Source organism: Muntiacus reevesi, chromosome 22, assembly GCF_963930625.1.
Source record: "Muntiacus reevesi chromosome 22, mMunRee1.1, whole genome shotgun sequence".
NCBI lineage: Eukaryota > Metazoa > Chordata > Mammalia > Artiodactyla > Cervidae > Muntiacus > Muntiacus reevesi.
This window is the reverse complement of record NC_089270.1, coordinates 5,052,176-5,079,999: the sequence shown is the minus strand read 5'-3', so window position 1 is coordinate 5,079,999 and position 27,824 is coordinate 5,052,176. Positions and strand designations below refer to the sequence as shown.

At 41.4% G+C, this 27,824-nt stretch overlaps 1 pseudogene; it reads right to left on the bottom strand.

The window, feature by feature from the left end:
* Window positions 1-15,502: 15,502 nt before the first annotated feature.
* On the bottom strand, window positions 15,503-20,567 carry LOC136152719 (NEDD8-conjugating enzyme UBE2F pseudogene; annotated as a pseudogene).
* Window positions 20,568-27,824: the final 7,257 nt, after the last annotated feature.

Genomic DNA, 27,824 nt, shown 5'->3' with positions numbered 1-27,824 from the left:
AGCTGAGCACCGAAGAATTGATGCTTTTGAACTGTGATGTTGGAGAAGACTCTTGACAGTTCCTTGGACTGCAAGGAGAGCCAACCAGTTCATCCTAAAGGAAATCAGTCCTGAATTGGAAGGACTGATGCTGAAGCTGAAACTCCAATACTTTGGCCACCTGAAGTGAAGAACTGACTCATTGGAAAAGACTCTGATGCTGGGAAAGATTGAAGGCGGGAGGAGAAAGGGACAACAGAGGATCAGATGGTTGTATGGCATCACTGACTCAATGGACATGAGTTTGAGTAAACTCTGGGAGTTGGTGATGCGCAGGGAGGCCTGGCATGGTGCCAGGTCAAAAAAGAGGTCCATGAGGTCAAAAAGAGTCAGACATGATTGAACAACTAAACTGAACTGAGATATTAGCCTGCCAGGCTCCTCTGTCCATGGGATTTTCCAGGCAAGAGTACTGCAGTGGGTTGCCATTTCCTCCTCCAAGGGATTTTCTGACCCAGGGGTCGACTCACATCTCATGCATTGGCAGGCAGATTCTTTACCACTGAGCCACCTGGAAAAATAAGTGTGGATTAACAGATGGCTAAATTTGAAGCCTCAGTTTGCACAAGATTATGAGTAGTTTAGCAACCAAAATGTTGGCTAAAACACTCACTTTCTCCAATTTCTAGCATGCACTGCTAAAATTACAAACCCTCTTTTACTTTTAGGAAGACTGTTCATGACAGGCAGAGCCCTCTCTTTGACGGTCAGTTTTCTGTGTCAGTGCGGCCAGTCTAGCACACCCAGGGATTTAAGCAAGCAGTAACCTCTGTTGGCCATGAAGATGCTTTGTGGATGTGTCTAATATCTAATATCTATAATCAGAAGACCTTAAATAAAAGAGATACCCTTGCTAATGTGGATAGGCTTGAGCCAATTGATTGAAGGCCTTAAGAGCAAAAACTTAAATTTTTCAGAGAAGAAGAAATTCTGCCTCCAGACTAACATCATTTTCTGCATATATTTCCAGCCTGCCCTGTAAATTTTGAACTTTCCAGCTCCAACAATCATGGAAGTCAACCCTTAAAATAAATCTCTTAATTTATAGACACACACACCTACATAATACATAGATATATATAGGTAATAAATGTACAAACAATGTATGTGATACATATCATGTGTGTGTATATTTGTTATATATTACATCTCCCTTTCTGGAGAATCCTGCCTGATATACTACATGCATTTAAACCTCTATCACCATCAAAGAATTAACTTTTACAGTCTGAACCCCTTGTATTTGTTCTGCACCCAACATCTAAACTTGCTTCTGATACATTTGCTCCTAAGTACTTTTACAGTCCTATGATTTGGGCTTGAAGTTGGATTCCATATTCCTTGCTGTGACCTTTTGCAGGAGGCTCTGCCCAGATCCACTTGGATTTGCTTTCTGCCCAGACCCACTTGGATCCTTTTAAATTTGCTGTGTGTCCTTCCGCAGGATTGTGGGATGATTTTACTTGTGAGCATCTGTATATATAGCTCTCCTCTTTGGAGGTCCTCCTTTGAGTGACTGAAGCCTCTTTCTCCACAAGCTCAGGAGCCTAGGAGTTTATATCTTGCTGTGTGGCTCTCAGCCAATGACTAGCTGGTGTGGGAATAAAACGTCCAATTCCAGTGCCTTAAACTGGGGCAAACTCTAAAAAGTAATTTACACTCCAGAGGTCCCCTATGGGATCCAACTGAGGCTGTGACTCTGCCTGAAGCAATATCTTTGCTTGATTTCCTGCCATTTCTGGTCCTGATTCTGCACTTCCTCATCAGCATCTTCTAGAAACATCTCCTTATCTCCAGGCTTGTTTTTGGTAAACTCAGCCTAGGACACTCACTCCATCCTGCTTTCTTTGTGATCCAGGTTTTTTTTTTTTTTTTTTGAAACTTTATTTTTTATATTTTTAAGTTGGTATGTTGTATTTTCACTTTTATTCAGTTTAAAAAGTTTTTCTTCCCCTGACCAGGGCTAGAAACCACACCCCTTGCAGTGGTAGCACTGACTGTTAACCACTGCACTGCCAGGGAGGTCCCTGCAATCTGGATTCTTATTCTAGTTACATTAGCTTGGGAGCGCCTGAGCAGATCACCTGGGCCTAAGTCAGCAGATACATCAGTGAGGAGGGCAGTTTTGCGTTGTTTCTGGCACCATGAGTAGAATCCGGATGGATCCAACAAAACCTTAACTACAGACTGCAAAAACAAACATAGAATTTCAAAATGACACATTCCCAGGATCTCAGAGTTGGAAAAACCTAAAGATATTTAATCCAAAGTTCTACCTACTCATGAATTCCTTTTTCAACCTCTCTGGAACAAGGTCACTCAGGTCACTTTTGAATATTCTCTACTTGTTAAAGAATCAAGTCTCATCGTTGAACAGTTCTGTCAGAAAGCTTAATCTTATGCTGAGTGGATCTATCCTCTTATGAACTCTCCCCATTTAAACTAAGAAGTCTTTGCTGTTTGTAAAAACTACATCACAAAAGGGAGGATTCCAGTGGTCCTAGGGACGGAGCTCACTACAGCACAATTCTTTAATATGAAAATTCAGATGCTTTATTTTATGCTTAAGTTTAATCCAAGTGCATGCTCTGTTGCTTTGGTCAAGTCTGACTCTTTGTGACCCTATGGGCTGTAGCCCACCAGGCATGGTTTTCTGGCCATGGTTTTCCCAGGCAAGTATACTAGAGTAGGTTACCATTTCCCCCTCCAGGGGATCTTCTCAACCCAGGGATCAAACACGTCTCCCATGTCTTCTGCACTGCACACAGATCTTTTACCGCTGAGCCGCCGGTTCACCCAAGACCTCTCCCATATTTGCCTGTTTTCTGTAAGGCAGAAGGGGCCTCAAGTCCCAAGATGGGGAAGATAAGACATTTCAATGCTCAACAAGGCAGAGATTTGGCATTTTAAGTCAGCAAACTTCAGAAAGGCAACTTGCATGGGTGCTGATAACATTTGAGAAGATCACAACTCTATCCAATGAAACACAGAGGATTCACAAAAGGGTGGACAGTATTTGTGCAGCTGTGATACTCAGGGTATGCAAGGAGCTAGCATTATCCAGAGGAGGTGAACGTCAAGGGTTTCTTTGCTGGGGGAAAATTTGTTTTCTAGAAAACATGGCATGAAAGCTAGTGTTTAGGTGGGGGCTGATTTCCACGAATACCCAAAGGGCGTATAACTCCTCCTTCGTTCACCTGGAGCACTCTGGGATGTGTGAGTCCTGACTTAAGGCTCTCGCTGCCTGAGTGGCCAGCATCAGGGGCTTCACTCATTCTTTGAGAGATGCACCAAGGCTCATTGCCCCCAGCTCACCCTCCCAGTTCTTCCCATCTTCTGTCCCATGGCTCTGCTTCCCCTTCCTATCTGGGCTTCTCTCTGCATCTTGCTGTCCTTCAAATGGGCTTCCTTATCAAGGGCTGAGTTTGGAGCGTAAATCAATGGTCCCCAACCTTTTTGGCACCAGGGACTGGTTTCGTGGAAGACAGTTTTTCCAAAGACTGGCAGGGAGTGGGGGTGGTTTGGTGATGATTCAAACGCATTACATTTATTGTGCACTTCATGTCTGTTATTATTACATCAGCTCCACCTCAGGTCATCAGGCATCAGATTCTGAGGTTGGGGGCCCCTGATGTAAACGATTGTTAAATCCAATGCCCTTCCTCGGTGCTCATAGGTTGACATGATTTGTGCCCACCAACAATCTCCCTTAAGGCCTCTGCTTCATTCCCCCAGGCCCCCTAGTCCTGTCTCGCTATCCTCCTCTCTGTTCTTGAAATATACCAGGCAACTCATGTCTCCGGGCTCTTGTATCATTTTCTTCTGTCTGCCAGTGTCTACTCCCACAGATTTCCATGGCTTCCTTACCTCCTGGAGACTTTTTCTCACATGTCACATTACTAGACAGACCCTCTCTGACCACCTTTGCACACTTCCTAATCCCCAACTTTGCTCTACTTTATTTAATGGTACTTATCACCTCACTATATGGTTATACAGTGCATACACTTATTTATTGTTTCTCTCCCCCTATATGAAGGTACAGTTTCCCAGGTGGCTCAGTGGTAAACAATCCTCCTGCCGATGCAGGAGACATGGGTTCAATCCCTGGGTTGGGACGATCCCCTGGAGAAGAAAATGGCAACCCACTCCAGTATTCTTGCCTGGGAAATCCCAGGGACAGAGGTTTCTGGTGGGCTACAGTCCACAGGGAAGAAAAAGAGACACAAGGTATCAACTCTACATCAACCTCAGAATATAATCACCAAAAAAGCAGGATATTTGTCAAATTTGTTCATGGTTAACACCTAACAACTTAAACTCTGTCTAGCATAGACTGTAACTACTCAATAAATATCAATTTAATAAACAAAATAAATTTCCATGTCACCAAAGTTCAGAGCTTAGGTTATCTCTTTTTTGCAATTTTTTTTTGTTTGCAAAAGTCACACAATGCTTTTGTATCTCTGCCCCTACTTGTATAGTTATCCTCCCTTAAAGTGAACAATATAATGATTTTCTTATGTATCATACAAACCAGGGACACTCTTTGCATGTACAGGAAAATATGCATAAATCTATTCTTTTTAATAATTTTACTCAAATGTCGGCCTACTATGAATAGTATTTTGCTAACTGAACAATATAATGTGGAATTATTGTCATATCAGTATAAATTAAAACACTTCATTTAAAAAATAGTTGGCTTGGTCTCTTCTTGAAAGAGTGTACCAGAACTGATTTAGCTAATTCCTTGCTGACTGGCAGCTAGGCTATTTCTGTTGTGTGTATTCTTTTCTCCTTCATGATTTTGACTATTTTCAAGTATTGATTTGGTTCATACGAAATTGCTGATGGTGAGCCATTTTGGGTTTACCTAAGCAATAGTGTCATTTCATTCAACCTGATTTTTGTGAAAAGGATAAACTGCTAGAAGTGAAGTTCCTGGATTGAAGGAGATGGACACTTGTAAAATGAATCAACATTTCCATATCACCCTTCAAGGAAAATGTGTGATTCCATGTCCAGTGTGCCAGAATTCCTATTTCTCCATTTATACTTGCTGCTGGTACAGAATGTGATTAAATGTCTCTAACTTCATCAGTGCCATAGGTACAAAATGGTACCTTGCAATATAATTTGCACTGCTTTTATTGTTAGGCTGAGCATTTTTCTACATGTATAAGAACTAATTGTATTTCTGATTTTGTGGGCTTCTCTTGAAATCTTCTGTTTTTCTTTTAGATTTTTTTCTTTTCTTATTGATTTGTGTGTGTGTGCTAAGTCGCTTCAGTCATGTCCAACTCGTTGTGACCCAAAGACTATAGCCCACCAGGCTCCTCTGTCCATGAGATTCTTCAGGCAAGAATACTGGAGTGGATTGCCATGCCCTCCTCCAGGGGATCTTCCTAACCCAGGGATCGAACCTGAGTCTCTTATGTCTCCTGTGTTGAAAGGAATGCTGTTTGCCTTTAGTGCCACCTGAGAAGCCCATTGATTGATTTGTAGAGAGGATCTACAAATCCTCTATAAAGAGAGGATCTCTTTATCTGCAATATGAGTTGCAAACATTTCTCCTGCTTTGTAGCTTGTTTTCGACTTTATTTTTTATTTCCATGGTTCTGCTTTCACATTTATGTGGTTAAATTTATGAGTTTTTCATGTTGTGATAAAAAAACTACTTCCTCTATCCAAGATGATTTGTAAAGAATTTTCATATTTTCTTCTAGTGTTTTATGGTTTCAATTTGTATTGAAACTTTAAAAAATATGGAGCCCACTTTGATGTATGAAGTATGGTCAGTAGCCAGTTATACATATTTTTTTTCAGATGGATACGCATTTTTTCCCAAATCCATTTTTATATATCTTTTTTACCTTTTTTATATATTTTAAATTTTCATATGTATTCAGGTTTATATTCTGGGATTCCTGATATATGTCACTATAGTCTGTCTGTTTGTGAAGTTCCTCTGTCCATAGAATTCTCCAGGCAAGAATACTGGAGGGGGCTGCCATTCCCTTTTCCAGGGGAACTTTCTGACCCAGGGATCAAACCTGCATGTCTTTCGTCTCCTGCATCAGCAGGTGGGTTCACCACCTGGGAAGCTCTATTTTTGAGGTTAGGATATATTTAAAGTATATATTCATAAAAGTGTATATCATGCAAAAATACTCTGTTTTTCTATTTGTTCAAGTTTTTATTAAGATGAGCTACTATTTTTAACATCTATTGACGCAATTCAATATCCTTTTAGCATTTTTAGAGATGATCATATAATTTTTCCCTTTTGATATATTCCTATGATGAATTGGGCTTCCCTGGTGGTTCAGATGATGAAGAAACTGCCTGCAATGCAGGAGACCCAGGTTCAGTCCGTGGTTGGGGAAGATCTCCTGGAGCAGGAAATGGCAACCCACTCCAGTATTCTTGCCTGGAAAATTCCATGGACAGAGGCACCTGGAGGGTGGGAGGGCTATAGTTCATAAGGTTGCAAAGAGTTGGACACAACTGATTCATTTTCATTTTATGATGAATTATATGGATGGACTTCCTAACCTTTCAACATTTGGGAATTAAGCTTCAGTTGGTGCATTATATTTTCAAAGTGTTGCAGGAGTCCGTTCATTATTGTCTTAGTTAATTTGGGCAGCTATGAGAAAATGCCAAAGACTAGGTAACTTAAACAACAGACATTTATTACTCACAGTTTTGGAGGCTGTAAAGCCCAACATGATCAGCTTGCTGCTTAATTCATTTTTAGAGACAGCCCTCCTCCAAACTTGTAGGCAGCTGTCTCTTCCTGTGTATCGCATGGGAGAGAGAGAGAAGGCCCACCCCTATGATCTCATCTAAACCTGATCACCTCCCCAGGGTCCTACTTCTAAATACCACCACACTGGGAGCCAAGGCTTCAGCTGATGAATTTTGGGGAGATACAATTCAGTCCGTAGAAGTTATCAATACATGTAAATTAGTTTGGTCTGCAACTTACTTCTTTTCTCTTTTTCTGTAAGGTTTAGGTTTAAATATCATGCTAACCTCATGAAAAGAGAGCTTCAAAAATGGTTTTATATTTCTGTATTCTAGAACACTTTAGGCTGGACTGGATTAACCTCTTCCTTACAGATATGATATAATTGCCCTGTGAGATCATTCGAGGTGCTTGTTTGGGGGGATGTAGCACTTTGAATGGGCTCGTAGGTTTAATGTACACTAATGATGCATAATGCCTCATTAGCTTGTATTAAGCCCTCCTGTGTGGGGCCCTAGCAAAACCCTTGAAAGACCCTAGAAATCCGTTTACTTGGTCATATGGTTTTTGTGCAAAGTAGTGTTTTTAATCACAATTGGCTAAGGCCTTTTGTGAAGTCCTCTTTCTTTTTTTTTTAAATTTTATGTATCTATTTATATATTTTTGACTGCACTGGGTCTTCATTGCTGCACATGGGCTTTCTCTAGCTGCAGAGATTGGGGCTACTCTCTAGTTACTGTGTATAGGCTTCTCATTGCACTGGTTTCTCTGCAGAGCATGGTCTTTAGAGCATGCAGGCTTGTAGTTGCAGTGGGCAGGCTCAGTAGCTGAGGCTCATGGGCTTAGTTGCCTTGCAACATGAGAGATCTTCCTGAACCAGGGATCAAACCCACATCCCCTGCATTGGTATGTGGATTCTCTACCTCTGGACCATCAGGGAATTCCTCAAAGGTCTCTTCCCAAGCTGATTTCTGTGTCACTCTTCTGGTTTTGGCAGGTGATGTTGGAGTGGCTGCAGACATTTTTGAGGATCTTGCTAAGGGGAACAAGGTGACCTCAGTAATGTGCCACTCAGATCCACCCTTCAAGAAAAGACTCACAGAAGAGCTGAAGAAAGTATAGCCAGGAGGCAGCCTCTGTCTGTCTTCTCCTTCAGGGTCTATTTTAGACGTAAAGAGACTCCTTGCTCAAGGTCACTCCCCTCCCAGGACAGCCCTCTTCTCCAGTGACTGAGTGAGGAGGCATAGAGAGGCTCAGGCATTCAGCTCACTGCTCAGCTGTCTCTAGGGCTCTCAGCATCACAGCCTCTGTGCCGTCCTGCTTCCTCTCCACTCCAGATATTTATCCCTAATGAAGAATTTCCACCCCTAACTGCCTCCCAGTATCTGCCCCTGAAGAATCTAATCTGTGACAGGAAAGTAGAGTTCAGTATATATTTCAATCAGTTCAGTCATTCAGTTATGCCTGACTCTTTGTGACCCCATGGACTGCAACACGCCATGCTTCCCTGTCCATCACCAACATCCAGAGCTTGCTCACAGTCCTGTCCATCCAGTCGGTGATGATATCCAACCATCTCATCCTCTGTCACCCACTTCTTCTCCTGCCTTATCTTTCCCAGCATCAGGGTCTTTTCCAATGAGTCAGTTCTTCACATCAGGTGGCCAAAGTATTGGAATTCCAGCTTCAGCATCAGTCCTCTCAATGAATACTCAGGACTCATTTCCTTTAAGATGGACTGGTTTGATTTCCTTGCAGTCCAAGGGACTCTCAAGAGCCTTCCCCAACACCACAATTCAAAAGCATCAGTTCTTCAGCACTCAGCTTTCTATATGGTCCAACTATCACATCTGTGCATGACTACTGGAAAAACCATAGCTTTGAGTATACAGACCTTTGTAGGCAAAATAATGTCTCTGCTTTTTAATATGCTTTCTAGGTTTATCATAGCTTTTCTTCAAAGGAGCATGTCTTAATTTCATGGCTTCAGTCGCATTCTGCGGTGATTTTGGAGCCCAAGAAAAGAAAGTCTGTCACCATTTCCATTGTTTCCCCATCTATTTGGTATGAAGTGATGGGACTGGAAGCCAAGGTCCTAGTTTTCTGAATGTTGAGATTTAAGCCAGCTTTTTCGCTCTCTTCTTTTACTTTCACCAAGAGGCTCTTTAGTTCTTTGCTTTCTGCCATAAGATCTGCCATAAGGGTGGTGTCACCAGCTTATCTGAGGTTATTTGTATTTTTCCTGGCAATCTTAATTCCAGCTTGTGCTTCATCCAGTCTGGTATTTCGCATGATGTACTCTGCAAATAAGTTAAGTAAGCGAGGTGAGAGTATAAGTTAAATTGGCTTTAATGGAATACCACACAGACACAGACACACACACACACACACACACACACACACACTATGGATCTTCAATCGCTTCTGAGTAGTATATGTATGTGTGTGCGTGTCTGACTGCACTGCATCTTTCTTTGCTGCCCATGGGCTTTCTCTAGCTGCATTGCATGGGTTTTTCATTGTGGTGGCTTTTACTGTTGCAGAGCACAGGCTCTAGAGTATGTGGGCTTCAGTAGTTTCAACATGTGGACTCAGTAGTTGTGACACAGGGGTTTAGTTGCTCCGAGGCAAGTGGACTCTTCCCAAAGCAAGGATCTAGCCTCTGTTCCCTGCACTGGCAGGAGGATTCCTAATCACTGGACCATCAGGGGAGTCCCTCTGTGTATTGCTTTGTTCTTGCTAGCTCATATGGTAGCAAAATCACTGCAGATGGTAACTGAAGCTATGAAATTAAAAGACGCTTGTTCCTTGGAAGAAAAGCTATGACAAACCTAGACAACATTTTAAAAAGCAGAGACATTACTTTGCCTACAAAGGTCTGTACACTCAAAGCTATGCTTTTTCCAGTGGTCATGTATAGCTGTGAGAGTTGGACCATAAACAAGGCTGAACGCCGAAGAATTGATGCTTTTGAACCCTGGTGTTGGAGAAGACTCTTGAGAGTCCCTTGGACTGCAAGCAGATCCAACCATTCCCTCCTAAAGGAAATCAGTTCTGAATATTCATTGGAAGGACTGATGCTGAAGATGAAGTTCTAATACTGTGGCCACCTGATACAAAGAACTGACTCATTAGAAAAGACCCTGATGCTGGGAAAGATTGAAGGCAAGAGGAGAAGGGGACGACAGAGGGTGCAATGGTTGGATGGCGTCACTGTCTCAATGGACATGAGTTTGAGCAAGCTCCGGGAGTTGGTGAAGGACAGGGAAGCATGATGTGTTGCAATCCATGGGACAAGTTCACATCTCACTGTAATCTCTGCTGTTTTTTCACATCGGATGCCAGGTAAGGATATCTAGTGGGCAGCGGAAGGACATTGTAAGTCACCATGACTGAGCGATTGAACAAGCTGATATGGTGTATAGAAACAGCTTACAGTGCCCTTCTGCTTCCCACTAGGTATACTTACTTATCTTGCATCAGACATGAAAAAACAGCAGAGATTACCCTGAGATATGAACTTGCCCTATGGCACCCTGTTCTGGAAGTATCTGGTATGGAGAAGAAATAGTTTGCACTGTATGAAGCCAGAAGTTCATCTGTGGGAAAGTTTTCTAACTGTCAAACATTTACCTCTGTAAGCAAAGAATTTGTTTTCAGTCAGCACCTAGTCAAAAGGAAATATTTCTCCTGGGAGGAAAATACTCAGTAATGCAACATATACATTTATAAGAGTACTGCACTTTAAAAAAAAATCAAAGTGTGCAAAATAGAACATACCAAGGACTTCCCTGGTGGTCCAGTAGTTAAGGTCCACCTTCCAATGCAGGTTTGATCCCTGGTCGGGGAACTAAGATCCCACTTGCCATGGAGCATCTAAGCCCAGAGGACTGCAGGTCCCGAGCGCATGCCACAGAGAAGATCCTTTGTGTAGCAACTAAAAGTCCATGCAGTCAAGTAAATGAATAATTTTAAGAAATAGAAGGCACCAGGATTCTCATGTGTAGGACACACATCAGAGGCAGTACTGAAAACAGAAAGTGTCTGCGCTTTGGTTTTGTCTTCTGTAAGAAGATACCTTAGCAAAGCTGGGAGGTTGCAGACAAATGCCACTCCAAATTACCACCAAAAACGGACAGAAATTGAACACAAAAGCCTTCTACTGACAAGACCACACTTACTGATCAATGTGTCAATGCATGTAGCTTATGAGTAATTTGGTTACTCAGTTACGCAGCTCAGTGGAATATAACAGTAATTTGAAAATGCATTTGAATTGTTCTGGGGCTTCCCTGGTGACACAGCTGGTAAAGAACTCGCCTTTAATGCGGGAGACCTGGGTTCATCCCTGGGTTGGGAAGATCCCCTGGAGAAGGGAAAGGCTACCCACTCCAGTATTCTGGCCTGGAGAATTCCATGGACTGTATAGTCCATGGAGTGGCAAAGAGTTGGACCTGACTGAACAACTTTCACTTTTCAGGTAATGACTAACATCAATTCAAATAGTGTTTAAGATTAAACACTGCAAAGGAAATCTTAAAATACCTGAAAACATATGTCTTGTATATTAAAGAAATTTAATAGCTGTTTTCCCAAATTTGCCAACAGTTCTAAAATGTTTTAATATTATCAGTAATGAGCTGTGAAATTGAAAGAGACAATAACAGAAAACAAATTTAGGTAAATATTGCTAGAGAAAACAACAAATTGGTTTCTCGCCTTTCTGTAGAGAAAGGTGCTCAAAATTCATTGTTATATGAAGAGATCACAGTCTGCAGACAAGAATTATAGAATGAAATCTATTATACATAAATAAATATTATGTCATTTACCCAAGCCTTGTAATATTTGGATTTGGTGTTTATAACTTTTCCTTTTTTCATTTCAAATAAATATTTGCTTTGCTATTTTTGTTTGCTTCAGAAACTTGTATATTTTTATAAAGAGAGTGATGAAAATGATTAATTATTGTGACCCCAAAAACCAGAATCCACTTCTGATCTTGTGGGTGTGTGTTTGTGTGTGTAAAAACACATATGTTTGAACCTAATGGGATTTGGTCTTTTTAGATTTTCTATTTCTTCTGGGGTCAGTTTTAGTGATCTATGTTTTTCTAGATAATCATTTAGTACAGTTACTTTATTCACCTTTCCAACTTATCTGCACAGTGTTGAGCAGTGTGCTTTATGACTTTCCTATCTGTAGTGATTTACCTCTTAGGATTTAATTGGAATGTACTTTCTGGCTTTCCTAAGTTATCCAATAAATTGACCTCCTTATGGTGCCCTTTCCTTAAAAACTCAGCTCTTCTGTCTTAGTTCACCAATATAGTTAAAGAATTACTTTCTGCTCTTACTTCTATCCACATTTTTTGTCTGGCATGACTTTTCTAATTCTCTTGTTTTCAACCATTGTTTGTTTTAAATGTGTTTGTTTTATCAAGATATGATTGGGTTTTGCTTTGTAATTCAATTTTACTTTTAAAACTATAGTATTTGGCACTACTAAAGTGGGAAATAGGTGTGAAGATGTACTGTAACCAATATTTTGCAATAACCGTAAATTGAAAATAACGTTAAAAAGTGTATAAATTTTTAAAAAAACTATGACATGTGACCCATATGTAGTTACTAATATGTCAGATTTGTTTAGTTTTAATCTTGGCTTTATGGCACATTTTCAATTTTCATAGATTTTCTTTAATTTTTAAAAAATATCTTACTGTATTGCGTGTGTTACATTCTTTTGATCATTTAGAAGGTTTGTATATTCCGCTAGTACAAGTACAATTTCTGTATAACTATAACAATGTGATGTATTTAAGCCTTCTAGTTTTTGTATTTTTTAATTGAAAGATAATTGCTTTACAGAATTTTGTCGTTTTCTGTCAGGCATCAGCATGAATCAGCCGGAGGTGTACGCATGTCCCCTCCCTCCCATCTCCCTCCCTTCCCCGCCCCCCAGGTCTAGGTTGATAAGGAGCCCCTGTTTGACTTCCCTGAGACACCGTAACAGCATGAATTGGACATCTATTCTAGCAGTGGCAAAACTGATACATGACCACATCTTCCCTTGCCCCATCCTCCAATTTTAGTTGATTAGAAGATATCTTTAAATGGCATATTTTCATTCTTGGTTATAAAGAACAAGGACGTGAAGATGCAGTTTCATCATTGTTTTTCTCACCCTTCTCTCCCATCTCATGTAATTTGCATAGCTTTGACCCTGCTAATATTAATAACATTTATACCCTCTACTGATTTTTATTTAGTCTTTATTTTACTTCTGAGCATACTCCTATCAGTTTCTTTTTATGGATTTCTTTGCTATGGATTAACATCTCTTACTTGGCTAAAAATCATATTCCAGGAGCTTCTTCGAGAAGGGGTCATAGCAACTACATGTTCAAAAATGCTTTCCTGATGCTTTTTGCATCTGAGCTAGGTATGAAGCTAATGGGTGTTATTTTATTTCCTTGAAGGTGTCATTGTCCTCATGGTTTAATATTGAATTATATATATTTTTTCTGACACAAAAGAAATGCACTGAGGGAAATGGGATTCCCAGAGTCTCAGAAATTCAAGTCAATAAATTGGCCACCCATCTCTTGATAGATTGAAACCTGATGCAGTTTGGTTTCTTTCCCACTGATATTCTGTAATCTGGACCCAAACTCAAAGTGCCCCTTTCCAAAAATACCAGCTGACTTGAGTTAGCAAAGTGACATATTCAGTAACAGGTTTTTAAAAATAAATTTTTAAATAAAATTTGTGTATTTATTTTTGGCTGGGCTGAGTCTCATTGCTGCCTATGGGCTTCTCTAGTTGTGGCGAGCAGGAGCTACTCTCTCGTGGTGCACGGGCGCCTCATTGCAGCCGCTTCTCTTACTGAGGCGCACAGGCTCTAGAGTCTGTGGGCTCAGGACTTGTGGTGCATGGGTTTAGCTGCTCTGCAGCCTGTGGGATCTTCTCGGGTCAGGGATCAAATTTGTGTGCCCTGAATTGGCAGGTGGATTCTTAACCTCTGGACCACCAGGAAGGTTCTGCAGTGTTTTTAATTGCTCATTTTCCAACTCAAATTCCCTAATAAAAGCATCTAACACAAATCAGTTTCAATGAGGCCAGTCCTCCTATCTTTTGAGGCTGTTACTTTCTGTATTAAAGCTTGCAATTCATCACTCCCCTACATAGCCCCTGTGGTCCATCCAACCATAGGTCTTTGCTCATACCATTTGCAGTCCCTCCTCCTTCACCCCATCCCAAATCTGCTCTGGGAAACCAGACGCCCCACATTTATTCTGGTGGCATCACCTTTCCCCCCAGACTCCACTTATCCTGCAAGCAAAAGACTGGCATGGTTTTCTGAAGCAGAGCTGGCAGGAGTCTTGCATTCTTTCCCCCTGATGTGTCTCTATTTTGACACCTGTGTTACTGTTCAAGGCTTCTCCAACTGGCTCTTTGGCTTTCATTTCCCTCCACATCTCTTGTGGCTTTTTTGAGCAACCGAACTGCCACTTTCTTTTTTTTCCCTGGAAGAGGAGAACTGATTTAATTACTTCATAATGGAATGCATTTTCTCTTGTAAAACTGATTCGTTTCTCAACTGCATCTAGGAAATGGAAAAAACAGATCTCTCTGGCATTGATTACCGAATGGCCATATTTCCTTGGTCCTATTCTGTGATAGAGAAAAAAAAAATACTGAATTTGGCAAAAAAGCAATCTGGCTTTGATCCCGGCATCATCGCTTGCCCATGATGTTTCTTTGGGAGCGTGCATGTTCAGAGACTTGATTGCCTTGTTGGAGCTAATGATTCGTGTCTTGTGTGGCATGCAAGGTTATCACGGGGATCAGGCGAATGAGCAAAGGTGGGAACCATTTTGAAATTTTGGTGGATTGTATAAACAAAAGCTCTTGTCATAGAGGATAGTTCAAATCAAATTTGTAACTCCTATCTATCTAGCCTTTTCCTTTCATCAATTTTTGTTTGTTTTTTTAATGTACAATATAAGCTAGCACGGTGCTAAAGGATCCACCTGTCAACGCTGGAGATGCATCAGACATGGGTTCAATCCCTAGGTCGAGAAGGTCCCCTGGAGTAGGAAATGGCAACCCTACAGAGGAGTCTGGTGGGCTACAGTCCATGGGGTTGCAAAGAGTCGGACATGACTGAGTGGCTGAGCGCACAGCACACTATTCTTCTACCAACAAAATCAATGAAAGCTACTATTTAAAGTTCCATAAATAAACTCAACATATTCCAACTTTGGCTGAATTTGTGTTTGACACACCCTCTCCCAATACCATAGAATGTGATTTAAGAATTTTAATCAGCTCTCATCCTTCTAAATGGTGAGGCAGACATTCTAAGCTTTCTGCTGTCCGCTTGCTTCTTTAATATAAATTTAGTAACGAACTTGCTAGCTGTGGTTTATGATAAGCTGTGTGTCTGGCCCTGGATAAAGTTCAACTCAGCCTCGTTGCACTGGGGCTCAGGAAGGGGGAGTTTGTTCTATCACAAAGCCGGGGTATTGAACGTCGGCTTCTTTGATACAGTGATGGCAACTCTAGTTAATGATAATGGTTATGTTATATTTTTCTGGAGCTATATATTTTATTTTATTTTATTTTATTTTATTTTATTTTTTTGAGAATAGAAAAAAATAATTAAAGCATTAAATTGTACAAATTACAAATCTGTTCCAAAATATACTTACATTAAATAAAATACGCATTTCAGTAAGAGATCTACAGTGAATGACTCTGCATTCTGGGAAGCTTCAAGACACCTAGGCAGGGCCGACATTCGTGGGAGGAGCTAGGAGACTTCGCACCAATCACAGTTTGCAGCGGGTTTCTGACGGCCGATCTGCGGGCTACACTGAGCACGTCATGAGCATCACCTGCGCGGGACTGACGGGGGAGGGGGGAAGCAGCTCTAGCCTCGACGCTGAGTTCATTCTCATCAACAGCCTATACAGTGCAGTTTCAAAAAAGTAAACATGTTAAGGTAAGCAGACAACTCTTTAGGACCCCAGACACATTTTCTGGCTGTATTTATGTGGAACTCTCCGGCTACAATGGGCGGTCGTGAAGAGGTTCTTCCTCAGGACAACATGGTCACAGGACTCGGATGAGCCGGCGGGACTGAGGGGAGCTGAGGACCGGGGAGAGGCTCCCTCTGGTTGCGGGTGGAGCCCATCTTCTCACGCACAGTCCGCGGCCCTGCAGTCCTCTCCCCGTATCATCTGGCGTAGCGCTTAATGTAGTCCTCCACTTTATTCCGGAAGTCCTCCTTGTCTCGCAAATGATGTTCCGCAGCTTCAATATTCAGTGGATCATCAAAATTCAACAGATCAGTAAACAAAGAGTTTAATCCCCAAACAACATCCTTCAGCGTCCTTGTGGGGGCCCAGCCGGTGCCGTCGATCGAATGTTCTCTCAGTAAGCTGAGACATATCTCACCAGTCTCGGTGATGTTGGGGTGCCAGATCCTGGTCAAGCATTTCACTTTGGGAGGCACCATGTTGTATGCGTCAGGAACTTCAGTTTCAAACTGAAATTTTCCACCCTGGTAGTAACCCTCATCTGGGGTGACAGTTAGCTGAAAGTAATGAAGCTTGTTTGGATCAGGAAAATGCACTTTACACGTACAAGGTAAATTAGCTTCAAGTTCTGCAACCTCTTTAACAAGCAGCCTGTCCCTCACAGACACCCGCCGACTGGAGTCAGAGGCTGTGGCTGACGCCCGGGATCCTTTGAGACCGTCATCCCGCTTCAGCTTGCTTCTCAGCATCACTGCTGCCTTTCTCCTGGGCACCCCGAGACAGGCGAGGCGGGCCCGGCGCCCAACACCATGCCCCAGCCGGCCGGCGGCCCCGAGACGCGGCCCCTCACAGCCTGCACCGGCTCCGGGCCTGGAGCTATATATTTTAAAACGTTGATTTATTGGCTAGCCTTTGCCTTGTTGCTGTGTGGCTTTTCTCTAGTTGTGACTAGCTGGGGCTACTCTCTAGCTGCGGGTGCTGGGCTTCTCACTGCAGTGGCTTCTCTCGTTGCAGAGCACGGGCTCTAGGGTGCATGGGCTTCAGTAGTGGAAACTTCCAGGCTCTGGAGCTCAATAGTTGTGGCGTACAGGCTTATTTGGCCCGTGGCAGGTGGAATCTTCCTGGCCCAGGAATCGAACCTGTTTCTATCGCACTGGCAGGTAGATTCTTTACCACTAAGACAGCAGGGAGGTCCCTAAAGCTATATATTTTAAGAAATTAAGGGAATTTACATGCTTGAAATGCATGGCCCATGGCCCCTCTACATAAAACTTTAGATGAGGTTTATTTCTCTTTGTAAACCCATAGGTGTCAGCCTATTTAAAAAAAAAAGTTTTATTTTTAAAAAGCACATTTTTGCTTCTGTGTTAGATTTTTAAACTTTTCTGAAAGTCAGTGATCTCTTAAATGATTTCAAAAAGTAACTTCTATTGCATGGTATTAACAATACAAAAACATGAAGATATTTAATACCTATAATCTTAGTTTATAAAATAGATATTAAATTTTTTGCACATGTTTCTCCAAATAAGCATATATATATGCACTTGGATTTTTTTTAATGAAGTCTTTACTAAATCCTTCATCCAAGACTTTTAATATTTTTTTAAATTTTAAAACAAAAGAATATTTATTATAGAAAATTTGGGAAGAAATTTAAGATGTTTTAAATCACCTTCAAGAATTGAAAATGACAGATTATCAACTGAAGAATATATTTGCAAGAGGATTAATTGACAAATGACTAGAATAAAGAATATTTGAAGGGATCATAAATTTATAATAAAAAAGACAGAAAGGCTAAATGAAAAATAGATTTAAAGAGTGTGAATAGGGATAAGGCAGGAGCAGAAATATAAGTGGCTAAAAATAATACAAAGAGATGGTCAATCTTCATAGTAACTAGAAAATGCAAACCAAGATAAAAATACCATTTTATACCAAATTAATTGACAGTCTATTTTTTTGAAAAATTTGCAGTAAAAAAATTTTAAAAATTTGAACAATGCCATGTTTTGGAGATGTGGATCACAGGGAATTCTTGTATATAGCTGTTAAGAATAAAAATTGGTATAGCAATTTTAGAAAGTAATGTGGCATTTTCTTTTAAAGATAAACATTTGCTTACCCCACCAATCAGCAATTCCCCTTCTTGGCATATACCCAAGAGAAACTCTTTTACATGTATACCAGGAGATGTATGCATGAATGTTTTTAGTAATACTATTCAAAATAGCAAAAAAAAAAAAAAAAAAAAAAAAAACTGAAAATGTTCCACACTTTATTGCCAAGAAAATAGATAAACTGTAGTATAGTCACAAAATACACTTTTATCCAGCAGGAAAAATTAGTGAATTATATCTATATATTACTTTAATATCATACTGTACTTGGGAGGTGCAAACCATGGTGAGGAAAAGGGAGCTACAGCAACAATATATGAGAGAGAAAATAAATTAACAACCCTGATCCATGCATGGACCAAGTATGATAGTGCGGCAGAACTGAGGATTATAATCAATCCAATTTCGTGCATACTGGTAACACATGTCAGAAGATAAATTATTCTATTTTTGAATAAAGAAAGAAAATTTAACTGCTTCCCAGGTGGCATTTCAAGTGTGTGCATGCTAAATTGCTTTAGTTGTGTCTGACTCTTTGTGACCCTATGGACTGTAACCCTCCAGGCTGCTCTCTCCATGGGCTTCTCCGTGCAAGAATACTGGAGTGGGTTGCCATGACCTTCTCCAGGGGATCTTCCCAACCCAGGGGTTGAACACGCATCTCTTGCATCTCCTGCATTGGCAGGAGGGTTCTTTAACACTAGCACTGCCTGGTATACCTTGGTATTTCAAGATCGCTTACTAAATATATGACCCAAATACTCCATGCTTCTTGGACTGGTTTCAATCCTGCTTGTCAGTAATTTCTCTTAAGTAGTTCCTTTCATTAACTCTCAACTTCTTTCTTCTTATTTATTTTTTAGTTGAAGTATAGTTGATTTACATTGGTGTGTTATTAATAGTTTCAGGTGTATAGCAAAAAAAAAAAAAAGACACAAAGCAACTGATAAACTTCTTTCGATTCCCTTTCTCTATCAAGTCTTTCCTCTTCTTAAAAGCCCAGTTCAACATGTTCACTAAAACTTTTCTGATCAAAGTCTATCTTTCAGCACTTCCTTAGTGGTCCAGTGCCTAAGACTCCGCATTCCCAGTGCAGAGAGTACAGGTTTGATCCCTGGTCAGGGGACTTGAGCTCACATGCCACAATTAAAGATCACGCATGCTGCAAGGAAGATCAAAGATCCCAAGTGTCACAACTAAGAGCTGGCACAGCCAAAAAAAAAAAGTCTTTCTAAGAGCAGACACGTAAGTGTAATAGAAATAAAAGACACAGGGATATCTTAGGAAAACACAGGAATGAAATAAACATGACATTTGATTGATACACATGTCCACAGTTCTACTCGAAATTTTAGTCCCTCCTTTCCCATTTCATCTCTTCTGCATTCGTACAAATTGTTGCTATGAAGCCCTCTTTTTGTAAAAAAAAAAAAAAAAAAAAATCTGTTTGCATTATTTATATGAAAGTTACTAGTATTTTCCAAATTGTAAGTAGTTTAGGAGGCCAGGACCATCCTTGGAGCAGATGCTGTTGGTGCCTCATGAGATCTGGCGGGATGCCCTGTGGGTGGTCGTGCCCAAGCCCCAGCTGCTGATAACACTGCAGCTCCCGCTGCTGTCTTCTCTAAAGGGTTGCCTTTGAGCAACTTTAACTGCTTTGGAGTTAGATCTTCCTCACAGCAGCCAGTAGCCAATGACTTTTGATGCAGGAGCTGCAAGAGTCCATCGCCTTAGAGAAGGACAAATTCTGTGGTGCAAATTACCCTCCCAAACATTCCCCCAGGATAAGATTGAGGCTAGACTTGACCTTGCTTGACTTCTTCCTCCCTCTCCTGCTTTCCTTGCTACCTGACGGGGTCTCCAGAGAGCACCCCATTAGCAAAATCACTTACAGAGAAATTCTCCTCTCAAGCTCCAGGAAACCTGACCTAACACAGTTATTTACTAAAACTTGTATCATCTAGAATGCTGATCACAATGATTGGAACAAAATAGAACTAAGTACCAGTTTGTTGAATTTATTAGTGATTTTGTATTAAAGTTTGCTGGAAGGATGTTAGTGTGTGTGTAAGAAATAATTCTCTCTCTCTCTTTTTTTCTTCCTTTTATAGGTAAATGTATCCAAGGACTCTTGATTGTGAAAAACAGGACTTATTTCAGAATAATTTAAGCACAAAAGATTATGTATTGGTGCCCATAACTGCAAAGTCCAAAAGCAGCCCAAGTCACCGTGGGTTAATGAGACTTCTAGGCACAGCTGAAGCCAGGGGCTTGGATGGTGGCATCTTTCATTTATCCCCCTTTCCTGCTGGCCTCCGTGTTTTTGTTCTTTGTCTTGTTATCCTCCACTATACGTGGTTTCCTTCATCTGGCCCAGAAAGGTGGCTGTACACAGCTTCAACTCACTGCATCCTCACTCCTTATGAGCCCAGAAGGAACAAAGCTTCTCTTTCTTTGAGGAGCCATATATAAAATCCCCCCAAATACTATCTGACCAAACGCCCATCTCCAAATGAATTACCATGGCCGAGTCATCCAGGCAGCAGGCAAACTTGGGCTGGTCCCATTGCTGTTTGTGATAGCAGTGGTTCAGGCACTCACTCATGTCTGACTCTTTGTGACCCCATGGATGGTAGCCCGCCAGACTCTCTGTGCGTGGGATTCTCCAGGCAAGAGTACTGGAGTGGGGTGCCATTTCCTTCTCCAGGGGATCTTCCCAGCCCAGGGATCAAACCTGAATCTCCTGCATTGGCAGGTGCGTTCTTTACCACTGAGCCATCAGGGAAGCCCTGTTAGTACCATTAGATTTTTTCTACTAGAAACTAAAATTTGAAAAGATGGAGAAATAAGTTTTGGCAGTGACATAAGAAGTTGAAAGTCCAAGAGATTAGGAAGAGTCCATGAGGGGGAGAGGAGGGGAGAGGAGTCATGTAGGAGCTGATGATGGGCACATGTCTGTGTGCATGCATGTGTACATGTGCACATACATGTCACATGTATGTGTGTGTTCATTTTCCTTCAAATAGACAAAGGCATGGGTCTCATTGGCAGTCAGCACAACAGAACTCTGAGGATAAAAGTAACCTTGAACACCACTTAGTTAAAAAGGAAAAGGACTTGTTATTTCACTCATTAGTGGTTTATGAGTATCACTGTAATTAACAAAAGCTGTTTGAAATGTTTTAAAATAAAGACAAAGAAATTGAGGCTTAGATTGTGCATTCATTTTTTTTTCTTCCTGAAGGTCGTTTTATTGCAAAACCACAAATACAGCACAGACATGAAATCATATAAGCATATGATCCTCCTAACCATTAGAAGTATGTCTTCTTGTCTTGGCGTTAACCAACTGGGAAACAGTGTTGTAAGAATTCGGGGGTTGGGGGTGCTGGATTCTGGACTGGGCTTTTGACAATTAAGGGAACCAAGTGGAACCTTCCTCTTCCCCCTGTGATGTCCCACTTTGGGACAGGAACAGAGAATTAAAAACAGCAACATTTAAACAGCTCAGTTTTAAATTTTACTACTTTGTCAAAATATTTTTTTTTCTCTTGTTCCTATTCACTTGACATCATGTATTCGTTTTTTATTGCTGGGTGAATGCATTATGAAAAACACAGTGGTTTAAAATATCACAAATCTATTATCTCACAGTTGCAATGGGCCAGCAATCTGGGCGGGGTCAATTGGGTTCTCTTCATAGGGTCTCAGAAGGCTAAAATCAAGGGGTTAGTAAGGCTGCATTTTTTTAAATTTACCTTTTTTAAAAACTATTTATTTTTAATTGGAGGATAATTGCTTTAAAATATTGTGTTGATTTCCGCTACACATCAGCGTGAACCAGCCATAGGTGCCTCCCCCTTGAACTCCCCCCCACCTCCCATCCCATCCCACCCCTCTAGGCTGTCACAGAGCACTGGGTTGAGCCTCCTGTATCACACGGCAAATTCCCACTGGCTATCTATTTTACGCACAGTGATGTATTTGTTTCAATGATACTCTCTCAATTCTTCCCACCCTCTCCTTCCCCGCTGCGTTCACAGGATCCGTTCTCTATGTCTGTATCTCCAGCGCTGGCCTGCACGTAGCTTCATCAGTACCATCTTTCTAGATTCCATATGTATGCGTCAATGTATGGCATTTGTTTTTCTCTCGATTTTACCTGAGGCTCAGGCCGTCTTCCCTGCTCACTGGTTGTGGTGGAGTTCATTCCCGTGAGGTTTCATGAATGCCTCCCTGTTTCTTCCCAGTGGGGGCTTCCTATCAGGCCACAGTCACCTGGGCCCATCCATGGGCCCACTTACAACATGGCAGCCTACGTCCTCAAGACCAGCCAAAGAATCGGTCATACCCCAACTGTCTTCTCAAGAAGTCTTTTCTTTTTTTTTTTTTTTTTAAGAAGTCTTTTAAAAACTCCTTCCTTGAGTCTCACCCACCCACAGAAATTCCTTCTTTGGTTAACTCAAAGTCAACCCATTTGGGATTTTAAATCCTTTTGCAAAATGCCTTCACTTGTGTCATATAAACTGCTCATAGGATGAAACCCATCATACCTGGTCTTGTTCAGTTGCTTAGTCATGTCCAATGTCTTTGCAACCCTGTGGTCTGTAGCCTGCCAGGTCCCTCTGTCCATGGGATTTTCCAGGCAAGAGTGCTGGAGTGGGTTGCCATTTCCTTGCCCACACTCAAGTGGAGAGCATCTTCATCAGGGGTTTGGAAAACTTGGGGGCCATCTCAGAATTCTGCCTACCATAGTACGATGATCCAAAGTGACACCATGTTAAATCCGAGTTTCAGATAAGCAGCGAGTAAGCTTCTGGTATGATTTTCCCACACCGTTGATTCTGGAATGCTCCACAATATCTAAAACGGGTTTACAAGGTCAAAGGCTCACCTGCACAGGTGATGTGATTGAGTAGAGCAGGCCATGGAGGAACTACAGCTAGCAATGGTGGCCATGCCCAGGGGAAGGAGGCCAGGGCCCCCCACACCAGCTGCCTGTGGCCATGAAGACTCACAGGCCAAGTGGAAGGAACTTCTGATTCTTTGTTTAGGAAACAGAATTTTTACTTCCCTTTCTGCTTGAATTCTTCCGCTGATCACAGTAATCCACAATTTTCAAACAAATTTCGCAAACTATGCAAAGCATGTTTATGGACTGTAGTTTGGCCCCTGGAGGCCAGTTTGTGACCCAAAATCTAAGATCTGGGGACTTCCCTGGTCGTCCAGTGGCTGAGACTTGGCCTTCCAATGTAGGGGGGTGCAGGTTCGATCCCTGGTTGGGGAGGTAAGATCCCACAAGATTCGTGGCCAAAAAGACACATAAAACAGAAGCAATATTGTAACAAATTAGATAAAGACTTTAAAAATGGTCCACAAGAAAAAAAAATTCTGTAATCACCAAAAGAGAAGTCTGAAAAAACCTTCGCCCATCCACGCAGGTCACTTTCACTAGGCCTGTTCACAACATTCTTCCATCCAAAGCTCAACATACATGCATCCCTTTACTTCTCCACATCATTTAGCCCCCGAGCTTCATCTCTTAAACAAAATTGATTTACCCCAAAAGAAAAGTGATTTAAAAGTCCTACCAGCCAGCTATAATGTCAGGAAAGAGCCAGATTTACAAATCCTCCAAAATGTACAGTAAATGCCAAATAAAAACTTTCAACTTACCAATCTGTGTTTATAGGAAGCATAAATCAGTGATGAGGATGGAATGATCCTGACATAATTATGATTAAGTTTTGATCTTTTAATTTGTTTTATTTATATTTCCTTGCAATTTTGACCTTCTCTTTACAAGTATACTTCTGATTTTTTTGACCACTTAATAATAATATTCTCATAAAAACTCAGCTAGTGAAGGCTTTGTTTAGGTATTCAAGTTCAGGGTATATTATAATTTAGAGAGTCAGTGAGACATTGCAGGGATTATTTCCAGACAGCTTTTTTGGATTTAATCCTGAGGGACAGTGTTCCCATAGGAGAGCATGTGTACCCTTGTTGGCACACCAGGTCATTTTAGAAACTTTTTAAAAGTCAGTATTTATTTATTCTAAATTTCCTTCATATTTAAGGAAAACAAAAAGAACAAATAAAAAACCCAGCACACAGAAATGGAAATCTAATGAAGATTATTGTTTAAGACAAGGGTCAGTTTAAATTTTAAAAAGCAAGTGAATTAAAAAAAAAAATACTAAGAAAAGCATTGTGAAAATGATACAAAAATACAGCCAAAAATCCTAAAGTTGGGAGGCACAGGATGGAAGTGAGAGGAATATTGTTCTAGAGTCAGACATGGAATCCACAGTCTGGCCAGCCCTTGAAGTCAGCCTGAGCACAGGTCTGGACCAGCTGAGGAAGGACCTGAACGTTCCAGCACAAAGCCTTCTGCCTTGCATGCTTTGTTTGCTCGGGGAACGTAATACTCTTTGTGGTGTGCCGTAGGGTTCCCCGTGGCTCAATCAGTAAAGAATCTGCCTGCAGATCAGGAGACCTGAGTTTGCTCCTGGGTCAGGAAGATCCCCAGGAGAAGAGAATGGCACCCCACTCCAGTATTCTCGCCTGGAGAATTCCACGGACAAAGGAGCCTGGTGGGCTGCAGTCCACGGGGCGGCAAAGAGTCAGACACGCCTGAGCAACCATCACTTTCACTTTGATGATGCGTCATGAGTCTTGACTTCAGGATGCATTTTCTCTGGGGCGAATTCTCAAATTTTTGACTCAGAAACCATTTAGGACCTGACTTCTCCCGAGGGCAAGATGCAGACACTAGCAGTGAGAAGGCATCTGGGGTGGTTTGCAGCTCTGGGGGCTTCACAGGGCCAGGTCTGCTCTCACCTCTAGGGACCCTCCCACCCCAGACATCAGTGAGCAAGAATCTTTAAGCAGGCCTTTCCCACTCTCTCAGCTGAGCCGTCCCTCAGGCAGTTTCCGCAAAGTTCACACAGAGAGTCACCACCTGGCCCAGGGATTCCACTCCTAGGTGTATATCCAAGAGAGATGCTGACCTACGGCCACACAAAAGCCTGCACACAGCTGTTCATGGTGTTATTGACGAGAGCCAAGTGTGGAGACAGTTATGCATCGAATAATGACTGGATGAATACAATGTAATATATCCATGCAAGGGGCATTACTCAGCAAATAAAAGAAATAAAATGCCAATATGTGTTACAGTGAGAACAAACCTTAAAAACACGTGAGGTGAAAAAACTCAGTCACAAAAGGCCACATATTCTATGATTCCACTGATATGAAGTGTTCAGAATAGGCAATTATATTTAGAGACAGAAAGTAGATTCTTGATGACAGGACTGGGGAGTTGGGTTGAAATGAGGAGTGACTGCTAATGGTTATGGAGTTCTTTCTGGTGTGGTAAAAATATCCTAAAATCTGTGGTGGTGGTGAGGGTGCAACTTTGTAAATATACTAAAAACTATTGACTTGTACACTTAAAATGAGTGACTTGTATGGTAAGTGAGTTACATCTCAATAAAACTGTAACTGTCTTGTTTTAAAGCACATCATCTCATGGCAAAGGGATCACAAACTCTTAACTCTCATTTTTTGCTCAGGATGGCGTTTCAAAGCACCCCCCTCCATCTACCGTGCCCTCCTCATCTACCACTCTCCCTTCCCCCATCTATTGTTGGCATCAGCTATGTGGTGTGGGACGCAGAGAGGAGTAAAAGAGGAGTTTGGGGCTGAGGTTGAGAGAGATGAAGCTCCAGGATTCTTGGGATGAAGGAGGGGCTGAAAATTTTTCAGAGGAGGGAGGCAAAGAAGATGTATTTAGAACCAGGAACCCCAAACTTTCCTGATTTAATAGATTTCTTTTTTTGTAAGAGAAAGAAAGAGAAGCTTTCTACCATAAAGAGAAAGAAGATCTTTAAAGCAACTCGTGTTTATTACAGAAATGTAAAAAAGTAAAAAAGAAGCCCATAAAAATAGCCATAATTTATCCCATGCAAAGATAATCACCATGTGGACCCATATTCAAAGAATTGTATACACTAAGGGGATTTAATATCATATATAGCATTATCATCTTGCAGTGTCTCACAAAAAAAAGTGATTTTGTTACTGTTTATGGATTTTGAAAATCCATAGGCTCAGAGAGCTGAGGTTAACATGGAGAAGCATTAGACATGCAGTCATGCATGAGTGTAAGTGACTTGTTCAGACTCTAGATTAAGGTTTGTGCGTTTGTGCACGTGTCTTCTGCCTGTGTTACCCACACCCACCCCCCTACCCACACCCCGGTCCACCTCCGCATGCAGTGGGCTCTTCCACTAACACAGTCAGGGACACGTAGGTGCAATTCCTTTAAAACATGCGCCATGCACCTGCTATGTTGAAGGCCCTGCGCCCAGGGACTGAGTATGCACTTGTGAAATTTTGAAAATAAAATAAAAGGAGAAATCCAAAGCAGATATCATCCCTATTTCCTTAGAGATTGTATTTTAGTAGGGGAAAGCTTACTCTGTTGCGAGGTGTTTCACATGTGAATTTTTTTTAAATACTAAAATCTAATTTTTAAAATTTGCTAGTTAGTCTCTATTAAAATAACGAATTAGAACGGATTCAACTTCATTTGTGGGGAACATCCCTCTCACTGCCACTTGGAATTCACTGCCTTGGGTGAGAGAGAATGGGATTAGTCACAAAGAGAACGTAGGAAACCGTAGGTAGTAACCTTGCATTTCCCCGGGACAGAGGAACGTGAGTGGATGAACATGTTCTGTTGTAACGCTCTATTACAACTGACCAGAAGAAAAGCAAGAAGCACTGCTTTCTAAAATTCTAAAATAGTCGGTGGTTCTGTGGGCAGACGCAGAGCCCACAAAACGTACTATGGACCTTCTGCAAATACCTTCTGTTGTAGTTCTTGAGAGCAAAATGATCTCCACTGCTATTGGCAAAGGAGGAACGGAACAGATGTGATTGCAACAAGCCCAGCGAATCTTGTCTGTGGGGGTCCTTGGGCCGGGCATTCCAATACAAATAGGAGTGAGAATAGCCTGTACCTGGTAGGAGGTCATGACTGGCGCAGGGCCCAAAATGGGCCAAGTCATCCACACATGCATCAGGAGATGCGGGTTTGATCCCTGGGTTGAGAAGATCCCCTGGAGAAGGAAATGACAATCCACCCCAGTATTGCCTGGAGAATCCCATGGACAGAGGAGCCTGGAGGGCTACAGTCTATGGGGTCGCAAAAGAGTCAGACATGACTGAGCATGCACACACTATATGATCCATAAACACAGTGTAATGTTTGCCTCATAGTCTGACCAACTGTTCAGAGGAATCATAACTTGCAGAGTTTCACCAAGAGGGTGAGTATCTTAGGGTAAGGATGGTTTGTCCAGTAAAGAAGTGGGAAGATGTCTTTCCAGGCAGATGAACAGCAGGTGCAAAGGTGCATGTGTATATGTGAAGAATTCAAAGAATATTCAGAACCAACCAGAGAGACACAGGCCCAGAAGGGTAGCTGGAGGCCGATTAAGAAGAATCGGAAACCACATTATGTTTGGATTTAATCCCAAGGGCCAGTGTTCCCAAAGGGGAGCACACATACCTTTGTTGGCATACCAGGTCATTTTAGAAACATTTTTTTAAAAAATCACTCTTTTACTTATTCTGACTTTTCTTCATATTTAATAAAAACAAAACTTACCCACACACAAAAACATGGAAATGGAAATTTAATGAAGATTATTGCTCAGGACAAGGGTAAGTTGAAGTAAAAATTAGTAAGTGAACTTAAAATATTAAGAAAAGCATTGTGAAGATGATACAAAAATGCAGCAAAATATCATAAAGCTGGGAGGCATGTGAGGGAGGTGTGAGGAATATT